The 18,084-nt window shown below is 37.8% G+C and overlaps 1 long non-coding RNA gene across 1 annotated transcript; it reads left to right on the forward strand.

Moving 5' to 3' along the window:
- Window positions 1-9,032: 9,032 nt before the first annotated feature.
- Window positions 9,033-12,784, forward strand: LOC145483103 (uncharacterized). The gene is made up of 4 exons (XR_014048875.1): window positions 9,033-9,121; window positions 9,699-9,832; window positions 11,247-11,414; window positions 11,582-12,784. It is a non-coding gene; the product is annotated as an uncharacterized LOC145483103 (long non-coding RNA).
- The last annotated feature ends 5,300 nt before the right edge of the window (window positions 12,785-18,084 follow it).

Genomic DNA, 18,084 nt, shown 5'->3' on the forward strand with positions numbered 1-18,084 from the left:
AACAGTCAGCCAACAGAATCGAACTTGTATAAATAAACCCTCGGCATAGCAATGGGGGTACTTTAATTGGTAATTATGATTTTGCAGTGGATTAACTTTACCTCAATAATACGTCGTAACGTAACGTTTTCCCATCACATTTTGGATTACTACTTCTTCCAAATTTATTTACACATACAGCTAACTTAACTATTGACATATCTGTATTTAGCACGTCACTCTTCACTGGTTTAAAACGTACGTTATGTCTATCACCAGGAGCCATAATCGGGAACGGAGACCGTAAGTCTTGGGATCCGCGCGCACCTATATGGGACAATTTTTCTATTTTTAGATCAAATTGCGCCATCCTGACGTCATATATCCGCGCGGATCCACGCACATGTCAGGGGCTCTCGCGTGGGTGTTGTCACGTTGCGTGATCAAATGGTGAGAGGTGAGAGACCTTGAGAGATTATCTTGCGTATTTTTCACAGCGATGGCAGGGAATAAGGCAGGGAATAGAACCAGGGCGCTTATATGTAGTTTTATGCTCTGAGCTAACGGAAAAGGTGGTATTTTCAGGGTCGAAAACAAGACTTCAATCTCGCGCTGGGAATGAATAATAAGATCTGCTCGCGCTTGTTGTAAGCTTACGCATATGTTTTTGCATTTGTTCTGACTTAAGAATATAGCAAGAAAACTCTCTACTCTGGTATCGAGTTAATTTGTGAGTTTCTCAGACAATGGTTAATCATAACCAAAACCTGTTTTGGTGGTTTCTTATTGTTTCTGCTTGATTAGTGAGTTTGCAAAAGTTTTTGAAAGGAAAGTCTGACGCGTACAATTAGTTCATTTGCATAGCGCAGCTCGTGCACTTTCAAGTCCGAGTCGGTGTTTTCAATTGTCAACAAATTTTGACAAAGATTTCTTTCGTTATCTTTTGTGCTGAGATGCTGCAACAAATTTCACGAACGTAAAAAAGGCTACTAACATCATGTGTGTTTCTTCAACATAAAAAATAATTGGGAATGAATGACACATGATCTAGTCATTTGATATAGCATAGACCACTGCGCAAGGGAGTTTAATCTCTATTTATAGATGTACACACTCCAATGTTAAGAATGGCTTCGATGTTTTGCTCAATTGTAACTTTTTTTGAAAGAAAAGCGTGACAATATGTACCGGATGTCACCTTTGTCCTCATCTCATCCTCTCACTTCCCAGCTAAGCTAAGTGTATGTACACAATAAACTTGACTTACTGACTTACTTACTTATTTACCAGCCTTAGAGAGTGCACAGGCATTAAGATCGTCAGATATGATTTCAGTGATCCACAGGCTGGAAAAGATGTCTGTGACAGATGAATTGCCTCAGTAAAGAGCCATGTGCGTCGTAGCATAAATGAAGGCGACGACATCAGAAGTGCTAGTGATATCCTATGGCGGGTTGAAGGGTGCCAGGCATATCAATAATATTGTTAAGATTCAAGGGTCAGGCCAGACCATGAAGCACACAATGTCTGGGATCCTGCCTCTAAAATTTTTAAGGTTTGAGAGTGTAGAAGCTTATGATGTGGGCTCTGGTAAACGTTTTACACCTGGACAATGAGGAATGGATTTGAAAGACCTCAAGGGCCTACAGACTTATGCATAGAACAGCCCTTAAATGTACTGTGCACAAGAGAGACTGCTACTTTTAGATCCAGGAGTTTGGCAAGTGTCAGCCCCAACAGCCTCCGTCTAGGCATAGTTAATAGAAGGGGATTATTATAAAACTAAACAAAGTTCTTTGTTGTATGTTTTTGTTCTCTTTTTGGCCTTGAACTTGCGCAAAACATAATTGTTGTATACTACTGACCGAGGAACTAACCAATAGAAACGTTTTGGTTAAGTAATTCATGCATAGTGTATGAGCACAAAAAAGATTGTCATGGTCGTGGACCTTCCAACACAAATCTTGGCATCTTTGTTTGCTCCTTTGATGTTTGCCGGGCTTCATAACCATTTACCTCAATTAACTATGGTCTAGGCCTCACAATCTATCGAAGAAGAGTCCCAAGTTGTCAAAGCTACGAGAGTGTAGTCTTCCTACCCTGAGGAGGGATTCACAAAAACATACCAGTATTTTGCAGTCTGCAGAAACACAGATCAGCGGGTAAACACCTGATGAGGTTAGAGAAAGAAACGGCATAGACAGCGTCAAATAAAATGGGTTGAAATCCCAAACGTCCTTTAGTGATCATGATCCACATGAGAAATCTCAAAGGGATGGGTCTAAGGAACCCGCTTTTCTGAGAAAGTGAAAAGAACATTCCTGGAAGGTGAGGAGACAGGACGAAAATTTAGTGGATGGGTGCAGTAAGATGAGACTCTGCAAGACAGCTGTGGCAGGAAAATGTCCAGCAAAGAAGAGTAGCTTGCTGCAGACCAAATAGCCCAGTACTTCTGCAGGTTGTCTGCGATGTACAGAAGTGGCCAACTCACCATACACCAGGCTGATCTGAGTCCTTCTCAAGATTAAGCAGGAGAGATCTTGACTGGGCTTGCAGTAGGAAAACAGTACTACTTCTTAGCTACTTTACCATCCACCATGTAGAATATGTAGCACAGTCTTGTGACCAGAAAAAAAAATTACTTATTTCACAGCGCTATGGAGCTACGGATGTACACAGGAGGTTACTGAGCAGAAAAGAAAACGATAGCCGAGAGCCACTCAAGCTTCTTGAGTGCCTAGAAAAATTCAAAAAGTTCAACCAGGGCAAAACCTTGCTAAACCTAAGGCACTGGTTCCGTGTATGTTGTCATGTGTGCTCGCTTGGACCCTAGGTTTTTCAGATAATTTCAGCTACTAGATCTTCTCAAGGTTCAATTGTTTCTCAGAATTGCAATTTTTTTCACACATCTTCTTACTCGCAGATATGCGATTATTTATCATATTTTGTGCTAACATCTTTGAGGTATAAAATTTATCTGCGGTTAATTCAGTATAGGAACTTTCAGAAGAAAAACGCTAGCTGAAGCTCAATCTCACAGTTCAAGCATTATACATGTGTTTACCAAGATTTACTTGCATGCCTGATGCAGCAAAATCAATATCTCAAGGGTTTTTTAACTCGAAATGGGGGCAAACAGTAGTTTCAGCAAAGAATAATTCTCAGAATTGATGAGTTTGTATGCCGAATGTAAAGTAAAAGTTGGCAATAATCAATTGCAAGATCAAATATTAATGACCTGTAATGATTGAGCAGGGTATCAAGAGTAATCTAAAAAAGCAAGATCGAGAAAAACAAGGCCGAGAAAAACTCTCATCTACTAGTCAATGTTCTGGTCAGGTATTTAAACATCACGGCCGTTCATTCCATATCTAGATTGTACGAATAGAATTTAGGTGTTTTGCACTGTTATTTAACCCGCGGAGGTACAAGCTAACTCTTACCCCCACCGTGGTACAAGGGGGAAGTGAATGGAATCCCCTTAGGTTTTTTGTTCTGATAAGGGACAGCGAAACAAATTTACATTGATTAGATAGCCCTGAATTTGGTCTACAAAATGATACCATAATCATTGGTTGTGACGTCATATGATGTCAAATAACTTCATTTGACCCACCACCTTGGATCCACCATCTTGGATTTTACTTTTTTCTTAAAAAGTCAAAAAATAACAAAAATACTTATCAAATGTACAAATTGGTGAATTTCTGCAATTTGATGAAGAAACCTGGAAAAAATACAGAATTATGTCAAAAAAAGTTTATTTTGGCCAAACCCACACGAAACTAGCGGTTGTCATGGAAACGTCAAAAATGATGGACACACAATTGACATATCAAAATATCCGCCAAGCATGAATGAACAGCTACTGAAAGTTTCAGCCCCTTAGAGTAAATCGCCTTTTCGAAATTTTGAAAAAACCTTATTGGGGGACGGCATTCACCCTCCCCCCCTGTACGTCCGAGGGTTAAGGGATATTGCAAAGGCTTTTGCATTCATTGAGCTTCCACTGCCCTAAATAATATTCAAAGACTTTGTTAACGACATTAACAGAGAAATAACTTTGATAAACTGATTCTATAATGTCTAATATTTTTAGATTTTGTTGGAACTAGTCTCTTGTCACGTTGTTTAAACAGCCTTTGTTACCAAAAAATAACAGATGCCAACAATTTTATTCTTGATTTTATCAGGCCAAGGGTGACTCTAAACTGTGGTAAAATTACTTTTGATTTAGAAAGTTGGATTTAAGCAATATTTGAGTCAGAATTTGAGCTAATTTGCATTATAGCTAAATGTTGCGTGACATGGGTAAGAAATGACAATCCTTGATTGGCACCTGTCACTTCAAATGACTTGACACTCCTGGTGTGAACTAAGATAGGTCCAATCTATATTTGAGTAAAATATCAATAAAATTTAATGCATTCTGTAAGCAGGAGTGGTGTCTAAATTTGATGCTTATTTTAGTGACATTTTTGGGATTTTGGGCAAAAAACCAGGGGGGGTGGTCTAACTCCTAAGGGAAAAATCCCAAGGCCGGCCCACTTTGTCTTTTAGAGATGTTGGGTAGTACCTTCAATCTGGCAAAGTTTAATCCAAAAAGGAGAGATGGCATGTATCACCCCCGCCTGGTCCTCTGGTAAACTCGGTCTTAATATATTAATATTTGTTGAGAAAGATTTGAATAAGCGTAGATTTAATCTCTAAGCAATTTAGGTGGTTGAGGTTTTCCCAAAGGGTGACGCTTTCCTGTAGCAAATGATCATGTTGAATAATAACAAGTTTGATTACAAATACGGAGGCGTTTCCATTAGACAAGATCACATTATGCGGTCAACTTAGTCTTCTTATTAGGTGCTTGGCGCCACAATACAAGATATATATAAATTGCATTATGCACTAAACAAGTCCACATCTACGTTTTACGTCCACGCAGACAATTTATTTAACCAAAAGAATTGTTTTGGAAAGAGTTAAGCACTTTCTTTAAGCACTTTTTCATTTCTCTGTTCTCTATGTCTGCTCTTTGTAGTCGAGACTAGTCCACTTTTGCTATTTTTGCGACATCACTTCAACGTACACTTAAGTTCCACGTGGGCATTTCATTTCTGGCATCTTGAGCGAACAATATATCATCAATAGAGTCTCGGTCGGTGTGGTGTCTTACGATTTTTTCCGACCTAACAAGTAGAACGAGCCAGTGATGTTTGAACTGGACTCGTGCGACTTTCTGAGACAGTCGTTTCAGCTGACGGATTGTCTTAAATCAACTGTCTTCCGGACACCCGCTATTAACGAAAACGCGCCACGCTCTAACTGGGAAACTCTGGCCATGAATGAAGTTATTACAGTTTTTTTGTTACTTGTTTGACGAGGGTCTATTATACCCTGCCGGTTTAAGCCAATGTTGATTGCCGGTTTGTGGGTATATTCACACTTATCTGGCGATTTAGGGTTAAGAAATTATGGCGCAGCTGCGGGAAATCATAAATTTATCTCGCTGTTTTTCAATTTTGCCATCCTCGGAGATCCGCTCTTGATGTTAACCTTCGTCCGAAAATATCGCGTCGCCCCTAGGCTCTCCGAGGATGAATTTTAGCGTGTTTTTGTAGGCTCAAATACCAGCCGCTGTTCGGGAAAGAAGCCCGCGCCCCTCCCCCAAGGACCGGACTCGCCGGAGAGCAGTGGAAATTGACCCTAGTGTTTTTGTGGTGGTCTGGGAAATGTAACGTAAACTTCACAAGCTTCAGTTTTGTCCGTAAATCCGTGTTTTAAAGATCACACGAGCACAGATATTACACCCAGCCCTCAAAACGTTTACGCATCGTTATAAACATTTCGAGCAATCTTTGTGTTTGTGGACGGCCAATCGGACCTCAAAGCCTTTTGTCCGCTGGTTACTGACGGAAGTACTGGTAAAAGACCGGTTTTGATGAAAATCATCCTACTAGAGTGGTAAAGGGATTAACCAATCAGAAAATCTCACTTTTCATGGATGCTTTACACTCAGCTCTTGAGCAGTAGAACAACGATGAAACAAAAACGGCTCCTAAAAGCAATGTTCAATGTTAAGATAACTTTAGTTTGTACTGAGAAATTAATTGCTTCTAAAATAGCATTCATCTAACGATTAAAGTTATCAGTTTCACAAAACATACTCTCTCCCACATATTCCCTGATAAACGCACACACTAACCAACTTAAAAACTTATCTGGGCGCTGCGGTCACTAGGACTTCGGCACATGTCCCACTTTGTAAAATTTAAGAATACAATTATTTTTTCCACCTTTCCCTTTGTCTCTGTATGGTTGTTAAGGTTAGGGCTATTATGCAAATCATTTAGGGTTACTATGCAAATTTGTAGAGTTACGCGACAGAAATCCGGTCTTCTGACTGGCTTTTAAAGTTAATGAATGCAAACGTTCACCGTCAGCCATCTTGTTGATCACGTGGACCAAATCCGGCCTTCTAATTGGTCGAGGACGGTCACATGGTACAAAATCCTGCCTTCTGATTGGTTACTCCCAGTATAAGCCCCCTTACTTCTTAGTAGTAGGGCGGTTTTGGTTTCAGGGGAAAACGGCGAACGCTCTCTGCGGTTTCAAACTGAACAAACCATGGCGGTTTGGGGAATGTACAACCCCCTATAATAGATCCTCCTTGACGCCTGGTAATTATTGATTATTATCAACACGTTGTAAACCTTTATGTTCTCACGAAACTGGAGTAATAAATTTCGGTACAGGTGTCATTAAATTGGCAGTTTTACCCAATTGCATCATCACACGTTTGTCGTTCGTGTGATCTTCCTTAATCATAACCATACAAAAGTCATGTGTTTTTTAATCTTATCAGTGCTAGGCGCGTAAATTGTTTGTTTTTTTTTTGTTTGTTTTTTCTTTATGTTTTTGCTTTTCTTTTCTTTTTTTTCTTTTAATTGTTTCTAGCTCGAAAAAGCTATCTTTGGGAAGTCTTAAGAAAACAAAACAGAAACCAAAAACTGCCAAAAAAATAGCTCAAAATTTCGCCACAGCTGTTTGAGGGCTTTCTTTAGCTAAAGAAACAATTGCTTCAATTTCGCTACTTACTGTTAATCTTATATAACTTGACCTGGTCTGCAAAGTGTTTTCGATTGTTTTTCAATTTCCTATTGTTAACGTTGTTTCTTGTTGGTTTGTTTGTTTGTTTGTTGTTTTTTCGGGAAATTCAATTGTTGTTTTTACTTATATTCTGTCTGATGGCGAAATAGAACTGATCTATTATTATTTACCAAGAATCAACGTCATCTTCTCTTGTATTTACTTATCAATATAATTACCCACCCTCTCTTTGTAGGTCAAGTCTTCACGAACCTACGCTCTCTCTGCCCCCCCCCCCCCCCCCTTCCCCGCCCACTCCTTGCAAGAGTTCAAGATCAAGCAACTTATATGTTCTTCCCAATTCCCCCTACTTATTCACCAGTCTCCACAAGTTCAGAAACTGATTTAACTACAGAGAACGTGCGAAACATTACTAAAGGCACATAAGCGACGTAAGATCGATTTATATAAGTAAAATGTTTATTTTTGAAGTTTGTAATAAGATTATAACTTCTTTAGATCAGTTTCAAAGAGTAGTCTTTAGTTAAAAGTTTAACTCTTAACTTAAAGTTTAAACTATTTCAATGCAATGTGAATATATCATCCGAGCAGCTGACCAAGTTGCAACATCCTGGCTCAAAAGTTCACACATTTCTGCGCGTGCGTTTATATTCATTCATATTAATGACCAGCTTTGACATTCCAGTTATAATATCTCGTTATTTTTATTCATCCGTCATCCTAGATTACCACTCTAAATGGTTTTTCTTGTAAGTTGCCTTTTCGTGGCTTCAGCCGTGTTTCCTTTTAATTTATTCAGCTGATCGACAGGTGCATGGATGTTAACGAACTAGTGACAGTCATAATTTCGTAAGCATAACTCAACCACACAGAAAATAACTCTAATTGAAAGAAAACGGAATTACTAAGATGTTTATTTCGAGCTAGATAAAACATTAGTGGCTCGAAGAAATTAGCCGAAATGCCACTCTGTAAATTCGAGAGTGAATGAAGTTTATGTATGTATGCCTTGTCGTATAATTCTATGCGGGTAATTAGAGTATTAACAGTGGGTACATGTGATGACAAACTCTTTATAAACAAACTTGCCAAAGTTCTTTGTAAACCAAAGACTGGAATTTCAATAATTGTCTAACATCAGAGAAACATAAACTTTGAACACCTTTCAATGATAAAAATGCTGAACAAAAAAATGAATGAAAAAATGGAATGAATTGCACGTTGCGTATTACATTTCAATTTTCTTAAGCATCACTAAAACAGGATTCTAAATCATTTTATTTGTTTTCTTAGAAACTCCTCACATAAAAAACCAATTTTCTTCAAATTCGGCTTCATTTCCTTTAATGTTTGAGTAGTTGAGGAACTGCAAATCTAACATGCTTGAAATAGAAATTTTAGCACAAACACAAAATAGCTCACAAAGCATCTAAAAATCCGAAAAGAAACACACCAATAATATTTGACAATACGATTCTGACAACGGTTTAGCATATAAATTAGTTTAGCAGGTTAATGGAGCTTTTACTCTGGGCTAATTTACACCTTTCAAAGCAATCATGCTACGAGAACTCGACAGGTCTGTAAAAACCTTTCAGCCTTGTTAGCTAATTATCAGCACCAGGTGCTATGCAGACAGTTTGATTACTCCAGATCTCTCCAGAAAAGTTCAATCATTACGTGTTTGAAAAAATAGAAAAGTGAAAGTGAATACAGGCCCAATGGAATGAAAATTTTCCTTTTAGAGTTTTTGAAACATTTCAACACAGTATCTGGCGCCATCAGGGGTATACAGTAGCGTATTTAATTTTCTTCGTTGTGTAGAGTCTTAGAAAAGGTGGAGTAATCTCATTCACATTTCTATTGAAAGAAGCCCATTGGCTTGTGATCATAAGCAGCGGCAGGAACACTAGGATAAAAGAAGGCGTGTTTATTAATTATTTACCGTTGCTGAGATCAGGCGCTATAAATTTACCAAGGTGACTCAAAATTTCTATCCCGAAACTTGAATTACTTGATTGGCATTTAAAACGTAAGGGTGAGTATTTTTTTGTTATTACTTATTCTAAACTTCTTTGCTAAAATTGCTCATCATTTCTTTGGTTTAAAAATAACAAAACTAAGTGTAACGAGCCAAGTAGTAAAGCAGTAAATATTTAAACAGTTGGGTCTTTTTTTCTAAAATATTGTTTTTTGCCGTTTTATTCATTCATTTTTCAAGGCGATTAGAAACATGACACTCGAAAAGGTATAACTCCAGTGTAAAATCTTATCGTATAACGACGAAAAATAACGCTGCAAATAAAACAGGCTTTAGTCTTCCTTTCTACGTTTTTTGTTCAACGTCCGATTCACCAAGTCGTGGGACATTGTTGTTTTTCTCATGGTTGTGACTGAGATAATACAAAAAGTCTTATCGCACGCTGAGAACCCTTAATAACTCCCGTGTTATTGTTACGTTGTTTTTGCATCTGTTCGTGATACATCTGTTCGTGAATTTAAAGGTGCAAATTAAAAAACAAAATTGGTGTAAAGGACCTAGCTGTAGCTAAGATAAGACGTTATTGCTAACAAATAACACATCCTAAAAACTTCGACATTTTAATTATTTACAGCAACATCAAGTTTATAATGAGTTTGAAGTTCCTCGCCTTCCTTTCGCTTGCAATACTTGTTTCTTTTACCGTGGCTTTACCATACCATAAAGCAAACTTTGCCACAACACTTGGGAAAAGCGGTTACTTTGAAGGTAAGCCATTTTTACAAGTATTTCAATTTTACGAAAACAACCATAAACAGGTGCTTAAAAATAGTGCCAAAACAAATGTTACGACTGAAAGTAGCTTAAGGCATTGGTGTCAGGACGAAACAGATACTTTAATTCATACCCTTTTCTACTGAATAGCTTATTTTGGAAACCATTCTTGAAAATCACATTTCGCTTCAAAGACAAGGGTATAGGCAGTTTTTTTTGCGTAAGACATTGTCAGTCAAAATTGCGCAAACAATAGCGCCAAAAACCTGAGGACATCTACAGTGCTCAGTGATGAGTATATACCTTTTTATCTCTCACAGAGTTTATAACTGAAGATTTTGCACATTTTGACGACGTTTCTTTTTATATTTGTTCTTCAAAATAATTGTAAAAAATATTTATGTAAGAAGTTTGGCCTGTTTTGCGTGAATGGGTAGAAAAGCGAGAAGTACGTTTCAGTCGAGGTAGTTATTTCTTGCAACAATCTTCCTCAAAAATAGAGCATCATTATTTTCATAATAACCATCAGGTACACGAGAAAAAAAGTTCATTGCCGCATAAAATCTTCCATTCAACTGTACGGCATACCTTTTTATGTCATTTGAAGATCTTTTTCTAAACATTGAAAGTTCACACGGTTCATATTTCGCGTTTGGTCTGAGAGTTCTGCATTGTTTTTTGTTTTAAAGATCGTAGAAAATTCGAATAATTTTATCCATGAATCCCAATTAATTTGCATAAACTCGACTCAAACTCCTTTAAGTGAGACATGTTTGTTATTAATTATAGATGTAGTTTTTTTAATGGAGAGCGTAGCCAACCTACTTGAAGGAAATATGTGAAACATAAAGATTCTTAACTATCCTATCACGATCATTTATTCCTGTTCTTTGTAGACAACAACAGTATAATAAAAACAATCCTACAGCCATTTGCAGTCCCGAACAAGAGAACGCATTTGAGCACCTGCCTGGCAAACGATTCCAATTTTAAACGCGTTTGGTGATTTCACAAAAACACAGATGAAACGACCGCAAAGGAACCTTTCTAAAAATGACGACCATTACTACATCTCTTTCTACAGTTTGCTCCAAAATTCTTTGCTTTTATATTCATTACTAAAAAAACACTAAACTATAGATTTTGGCTATCCGATATCACGATGTGACAACAAGTCAAAAATATGATCGCTTCAATTAAAAACTCCTTGATATGATCACTTCAGTTTCTTCTTCTTGTGTTTCACACAATTGTTTAATTTCTTGAAAATAATATTTAAAAACCGATGCATTCCAAAAACATTTTGTAACACGTTCAAATATCTTACTTATGTACTCAACCGGAAGAATATCGTGAATAAGTAAATCTGAATTTATACTTAATTGTTTTCCCTTGTTTTGTATTTTAGCGGAGCCTAAAGAGGAGAAACGAGCTCCATGTGCCAATACCCGAGATGATTACTACTGCTTTTTAGAGTCGGTGTATGAGAATGCGTGCGATACTTCACCAGCTGAGATGAAGCAAAAATGTTCGTTAACTTGCGACTTTTGTTGACCCACTTTATCAGAAGAAAAAGGTATTATAGATCTTAGCAACAGAACTGTTCAATGTGCCTGCCTTGCACGCATAAACACTTAATACTAATAACTTGTTCATGACCTATTTTAATCATGCATTTACTAGATAAGAAATAACTCAAGTCTGGACTGTTAATCTGACCATCTTTCTCTTTTCTTCTTTCAGGAAGCCGTGAAAGCTTAGTGAAAAGTTAATTGCCTAGAACATTTTGACACGTACTGTACCTGCGGAGCTGATATTGTGTTGTCAAACCACTTAATTAAGTGCAATAACCGTGATAAAATAACTAGTTTCGTTGCTTGCATTTGTAATAGGAATGCAGATAGTTAGCTTCTTAAAGAGCAGCTTAAAACACTTAGTTAATTGTCGACTTTGAAGATGCATTGCGTACCAAATGAGGATTTTTAAGGATTCATGGAGTTTAACGACAATAAACAATTTTTTTTTCATTTGTGTTACCTTGATAATCATTCATGAAAAGCCGTAAGCGAAAGAAAACATATGTAACTAGCTACGCCATCATATAAAATAAACGGAAAAAACAAGACTTATCAGTTTATCAGTGTCCATCTTCACTACAATACCCAGTAAGGAAACTTCACCTTCCACCCTCAAAATACTAAGATGGTAATAGTAATTAAAACAATATAATAACACTGATGAACCACACGATGTTTTTGAAGTTCGTGTTTTAATGAAGACAATACATGTTTCGGATGAGTCATCATCCATGGCCAGTTGTACGGTGAGAAATAAAATGAAGATATGCGATAAATAGTATAACAAAGTGAGATGTAACAAGGATGATTAAAGGGTGAAGGTGCGAACCCAAAAAAAAAAAGGGTGAAACTATTTAAGCTAAGAAAGGAGACTAATTAGTATGAAAGGGATAAATTAAGATGTTTGACCTGGGAATTTAAAGACGGCTGCTCCCAAAGGATGTGCATGGCTTCCTTGATTTTCAATTGGAACCTTGTGGAAGTAGAATCGAGAGTTTTAAAACAATCTTCTGAACAAAGGGGGCGACAATTTTCAGAACTTCTCAGGTGTTTAAAGATGTGGGAATGTTTGTCAGAGGAAAGATGTTCGCGGATGCGAGTGGCGGAGTGTCTGTTGGTTTCACCAACATAATAGGCACTACAGCCTGCACATGAAAACTTATAAATGACTCGCGATCGTAAATCCTTAGGGATAGGACCCTTGACCCCAAACCAACTCCTGATTTTAAACGGGGTGAACACCAACTTAATGTACCCTGTTTTTAACCCGGGTTTTTCCCAAGTTAAAATTTGTTCTCTTTTAAAATCGGGGGCTAAAGTTGAGTGTTAGCATAAACTATCTTTAGCAATCTTGTATTTGTATTTTGTATTTCTCCGCTTGACGACAAAAATACAATATTGTTAACAAAACAAGTGCAGTGAAGAAGAAGTGGAAAAGGCAAAGTATAGTTTACTAATTATTATACGCCCCGAATTAAATACATTTATGTTAATACTGAGCAAAATTAAACTGGCAAAGTGCTTTTTTAAATAGTTTTCTAGTTGGCTATTAGGTATAGATAAAGAAATGTCATTCCAATAATAGCACCCAATAATAGTGGGGCAAAATGTTGTTATATTTATTCAAAAGGATTTTGGATTCAGGTGTTGTAAGGACGCACTTCGAGTAGCGTAATTATGTTTTTATTTATGTAATTATCTAGCAATCTGCAGATATTGAGTCCTACAGTGGAGTTGGAGCTGAAGTACTCTTTCATTAGATTTTGTCAATCGCACCTTGCCGTATGAACTGAACCTTAAAAGAGGTCGGTTCTTTAAAAGTATTACTCCAGTCAGTCGTTTCAAATCCGAATGTGATCATGGCTCGGTATATTCCCTTCATAAAAGGGTTTGTAGATCTTTGTAGAAAGCTCTTGCTTGTGCAATAAAGGGACTACATAGGATCTGACATTGGTTGATTAATATTTTTATGAGCAACGTTTTTGGTTGTACATGGTCTGGCTGATCACATACACTAAGAAGCAAAGTTGTGTTAATTCTTCAGTTTACCGGAACATTTCAGCACTTGAAGAATGACCATTTTGCCTGTCAACCTCAAAATTGCTAGAACACATAGACAGGTTACAAAGCTCATTTGCCTTCCCTGGTGTATTTCAAATCTCCCTTTATAAATGAGAGGCGCCGCGGTGGCCTTATGGTTAGTGCGCCTGACTCCGGATCGAGCGTTTCGGGTTCGTCCTCTGGCCGGACATTATGTTGTGGTTTAGGCAAGACACTTAAATCCCCAATGCCTCTCTTTATTTCTCTTTTTCACTTTTAACCACCACCCCCTGGGGGTATTGAGCCGTAAATTCTTCTCCGCCATGCGAAGCTGTCACGTGCAGCCACTGATGCCCCGCTCCACGACGTAAAACCAAACACTATCCTATCTTTTCCTGCGGTTCTGTGCCAGGTCTCCCTTGGTCTACCACGTCGTCTCTTTCCCTCCGGAGCCCAGGTTAACGCCATCTTGGGATGTTGATTAGCATTCATTCTGAGATTGTGGCAATCAACCTACAGCACCGCTAGTATATTTCTTCACTGATTTGGCTGATGTTAGCCCAGTTACAGATCTCTTCATAGGTTATTTTCATAGGCCAGTAGATCTCTATGAGCCTTTTCAAACTCGTATGTAAGATTTGTCACATCATTCTTGGTCATACGCCACGTTTCACACCCATATAATAGAACATCTATAAAGAACTGAGGACAAGGGTTTGTTCTGGGAAATGATTAAAATGGAAATCAGAGCATTCACAATAAAATTTTCGAAAAAAAAAGCAAAAAGCAAGCGTGACGAAGAGTCTGCCCTTTTGTCGGAGATGATCAGGCTGCAGTGCAAGCTCCAGACAGCGTACAGCGATTCCCTAAGGAGCGAAATAGAAAGAGTAAAAACCAAGCTTTCAAAAATAGCAAGCGTTAAGACGCGTGGCACGATTATACGAAGCAGAGCGCGCTGGTATGAACATGGCGAGAAAAACAGTAAGTATTTCTACAATTTAGAAAAAACAAACCAAAGGAAAAAACATATAACGGCCTTAAAAGTCAATGATCACGCAAAATTAACCGACCCGAGGGAGATTCTTGAAGAGGAAGAGCGCTTTTTTAAACAGATATATACATCAAAAAACACGAATCCGAACGGCTCGGAGTTTATCGAATTCTTTAATACGGAAAATGTATTGTCAGAAGAAACTGCAAAAATTTGCGAAGGCATTATGTCTATTGATGAATGTAAACGAGCGCTTATGAAGATGGAAAGCAATAAAACACCAGGTACAGATGGCCTCACTTCAGAGTTCTATCGCTTTTTTTGGAACGCTGTTGGCAAATTCATGGTGGAAAGTTTTAATTATGCATTTCAACACGGATCACTTTCTATCTCTCAACGACAAGGTATTATCTCTTTAATCCCAAAAAAGAACAAGAACGCGGAATATTTAACAAATTGGAGACCAGTTTCGCTACTTAATGTTGACTACAAAATTGCGGCCAAAACTATCGCTCTTCGCTTGGAAAAGATCTTGCCAAGCGTAATACATCCTTGTCAGTCCGGCTACGTAAAAAGTAGATTCATTGGAGAAAGTATCAGACTAATAGCAGACACAATGGACTTCACTAAAATTAAAAATATACCAGGTATAGCTGTTTTCTTAGATTTCGAGAAAGCTTTTGATTCAATTGAATGGAACTTTATCCAAAAATGCCTTGAATCTTTCAACTTTGGACCAAATCTCCGGCAATGGGTCAGCGTGTTCTATAAAGACATCTCTAGTTGTGTCATTAACAATGGTGTTGCCTCTAAACACTTCTACTTAGAACGCGGTGTCCGTCAGGGTTGTCCCCTTTCAGGCATACTCTTTGTTATCGCTATGGAGCTTCTTGCCCAAAGTATAAAACGGTCAAAAGACATCAAGGGCATACATATCCAGGGAAATGAAGAGGTCAAGCTCACACAGTATGCTGACGACACAACTGCCCTTCTTGCTGATGTCCAGTCAGTTTCTAATTTATTTTACTTACTCTCACTGTTTGAAAAATGCTCTGGCCTAAAAATAAATCAGGCAAAATCAGAAATGCTATGGCTTGGCTCCATGCGCCATAGGAAAGACGCAATTTGCAACCTCCAAATCAGCGATGATCCCGTTTACGCGCTCGGTGTGCATTTTACCTATAACATTGAATTGTCTCATAAGAAAAATTTCTTTGAAAAATTAGGATCCCTAAAGAAAACCTTAAGTGTCTGGTCCCGAAGAGACTTATCTATATACGGTAGAATAAATATTGTTAAAACGTTAGCCCTCTCCAAACTTGTATTCATCTCCAGTGTTATGGAGACTCCAAAAAACTTTGCAACAGAGGTCAATAAAATAGTGTTCGATTTTATCTGGAAGCAAAAACCCGCCAAAATAAAAAAGACAACCCTCATCAAGAAGAAATCGGATGGCGGTCTTGGCATGAAAGATTTTGTACTTTTCGATAAGGCTTTGAAACTAACTTGGGTAAAACGGCTGTGCTCAGACTCAGATGCACCGTGGAAGTATATTCCAAAATCGTTTCTCTCTACTGTCGGCGGTACTGAGATCTTTCAATGTAATTATGACTACAACTTTCTTGATCTTAATGGCCATCTTCCTGAATTTTACAAACAAATTATTGATCATTGGCAAGAAATCGTGTCTACGACACCTCACAGCAAGACCGAGATACTGTCTCAGACAATCTGGAACAACAAATTCATTACGATTGACAAAAAAATGGTATATCTACCTCATTGGCACCGAGCAGGTATAAAGCAAATTTCAGACCTTTTTGACGAGCTTGAAAATTGCTTCCTGCCTTTCCTTTCCTTGCGCAATAAATACATGCTAAATTGCAACTTTTTACAGTATTATAGTCTTTTATCTGCGATCCCTCAAAGTTGGAAGAAGCTCCTTCACGTTAATTCTGGCGATTCTACTACACCTCCGCCGCCAATCTGTAATATAACGTGCAAGATGTTATACGACAAACTGTTAACCTTAGAAAATCTTCAACCTCCCACTTCAGAAAAAAAACTCTTATCATACGGCATCGCAAAAGAGAATCTAAATAAAATTTATCTTCTGCCTTTCACAGCCACAAAAGAAGTTAAATTGGCAATGTTTCAGCACAAAATTATACATAACATTTTAGCCACGAACAGTATATTATACAAAATGAACAAGGTTGCCTCCCCATCCTGCCCTTTCTGTCCCTCTGATAGTCAAAACATACGTCATTTGTTTATTAGCTGTCCGCAAGCGTCTTCCTTTTGGTATAAGTTCCAAAGTTGGTATTCTACTGTAAGTAACGCGAGTTTACTTCTCTCCGAGCCAGAGGTATTATTTGGAATTACTCGTCCTTGTACTCACCGTTTGACCCTCAACCACCTCATAATACTAGGCAAATATTTTCTTTATATCAACGCTCTAAATAATACTATGTTCGTTTTCAGCGACTTCATCTCATTAGTGCAGGATAAAATCGAGATAGAAAAATATATTGCTGCAACGTCGAATGGCGAAAGGGAATTTCAACAGAAGTGGAAATTCCTTCTCACCATTTAAGGCGTTTCCCGTAGTAATTAGTTGCAAGGTCTTTGTTTCTCTTTTTTTCGTTTGTTTTGTTGTTGTTGTTGTTGTTTTTTTTTTTGTATAATTAAGTAATTACATTGTATTGTAACTCCTTAAGTAACGTAATGTGTAAGTCATAATAAGCAATCAATGTGTATTGTAAGTAAGTAACGTAATGCCAAGTATTGTAAATAGGTGGGTTTTTTTTATGTATTGTAAGTGACGTTTGTAAGACGGTAAAAGCATTAGAAATAATAATAATAATAATAATAATAATGATGATGATGATAACAATAATGTAGTGTATTGTAAGTAGGTTAGTTATTGTTGTGAGTAGAGTAAGGCAATGTAAGTAATTGTGTGTTTAGCAATAAAAAAAAAAAAAAAAAAAAAAAAAAAAAAAGAACATCTATAAAGTTTGACTTAAAGATCTTCAGCTTAGTGTTCAGTTTCAGTTAGTTATTCTTCCACATGTTTCTAAGCTTACTGGATGCTCTTCTCGCTTTTCAAACTCGGTCTCTGATGTCTTATTCTGAACTTCCTTCCTGGGTCACTGTTGCTCCTCCTGTCAGTTCTTCAAAATCAACTTGAACCTTTTCACTTATAGGGCTGCTCCACATCATCATCATGGTCTTTGTTGTGTTGATTTTGAGGCCTGTCATTTTTCCATAGTGTCCCAAACTGTCGACTTTAGTCTGGATGTGCTCTCTCTTGCTTGAGACCAGAGAGAGGTCATCAGCAAAGTCAAGATCTTCCAGGAGGCTACTGAACTTCCATCTGATGCGTGCATTCCTCATGACCCAGTCCATTACAAGTAGAAAAAGAAAACAGCAACAGAAGTCCTGTTTAACACCGGTCTTGATTTCAAAGCAGTCATACACACCTGACCCATCTGTTGCAGTGCACGCACTTCCATTGTACATACTTCACCATCTTTTCAGGAATGCGGTAGCTCCTGATGATCCTCCAGAGGGTGGCCCAATCCAAGCAATCGAACGCTTTTTCGAAATCGTAAAAACACACATAGAGGTTGGAG

Source organism: Orbicella franksi, chromosome 3 (genome assembly GCF_964199315.1).
Source record: "Orbicella franksi chromosome 3, jaOrbFran1.1, whole genome shotgun sequence".
NCBI lineage: Eukaryota > Metazoa > Cnidaria > Anthozoa > Scleractinia > Merulinidae > Orbicella > Orbicella franksi.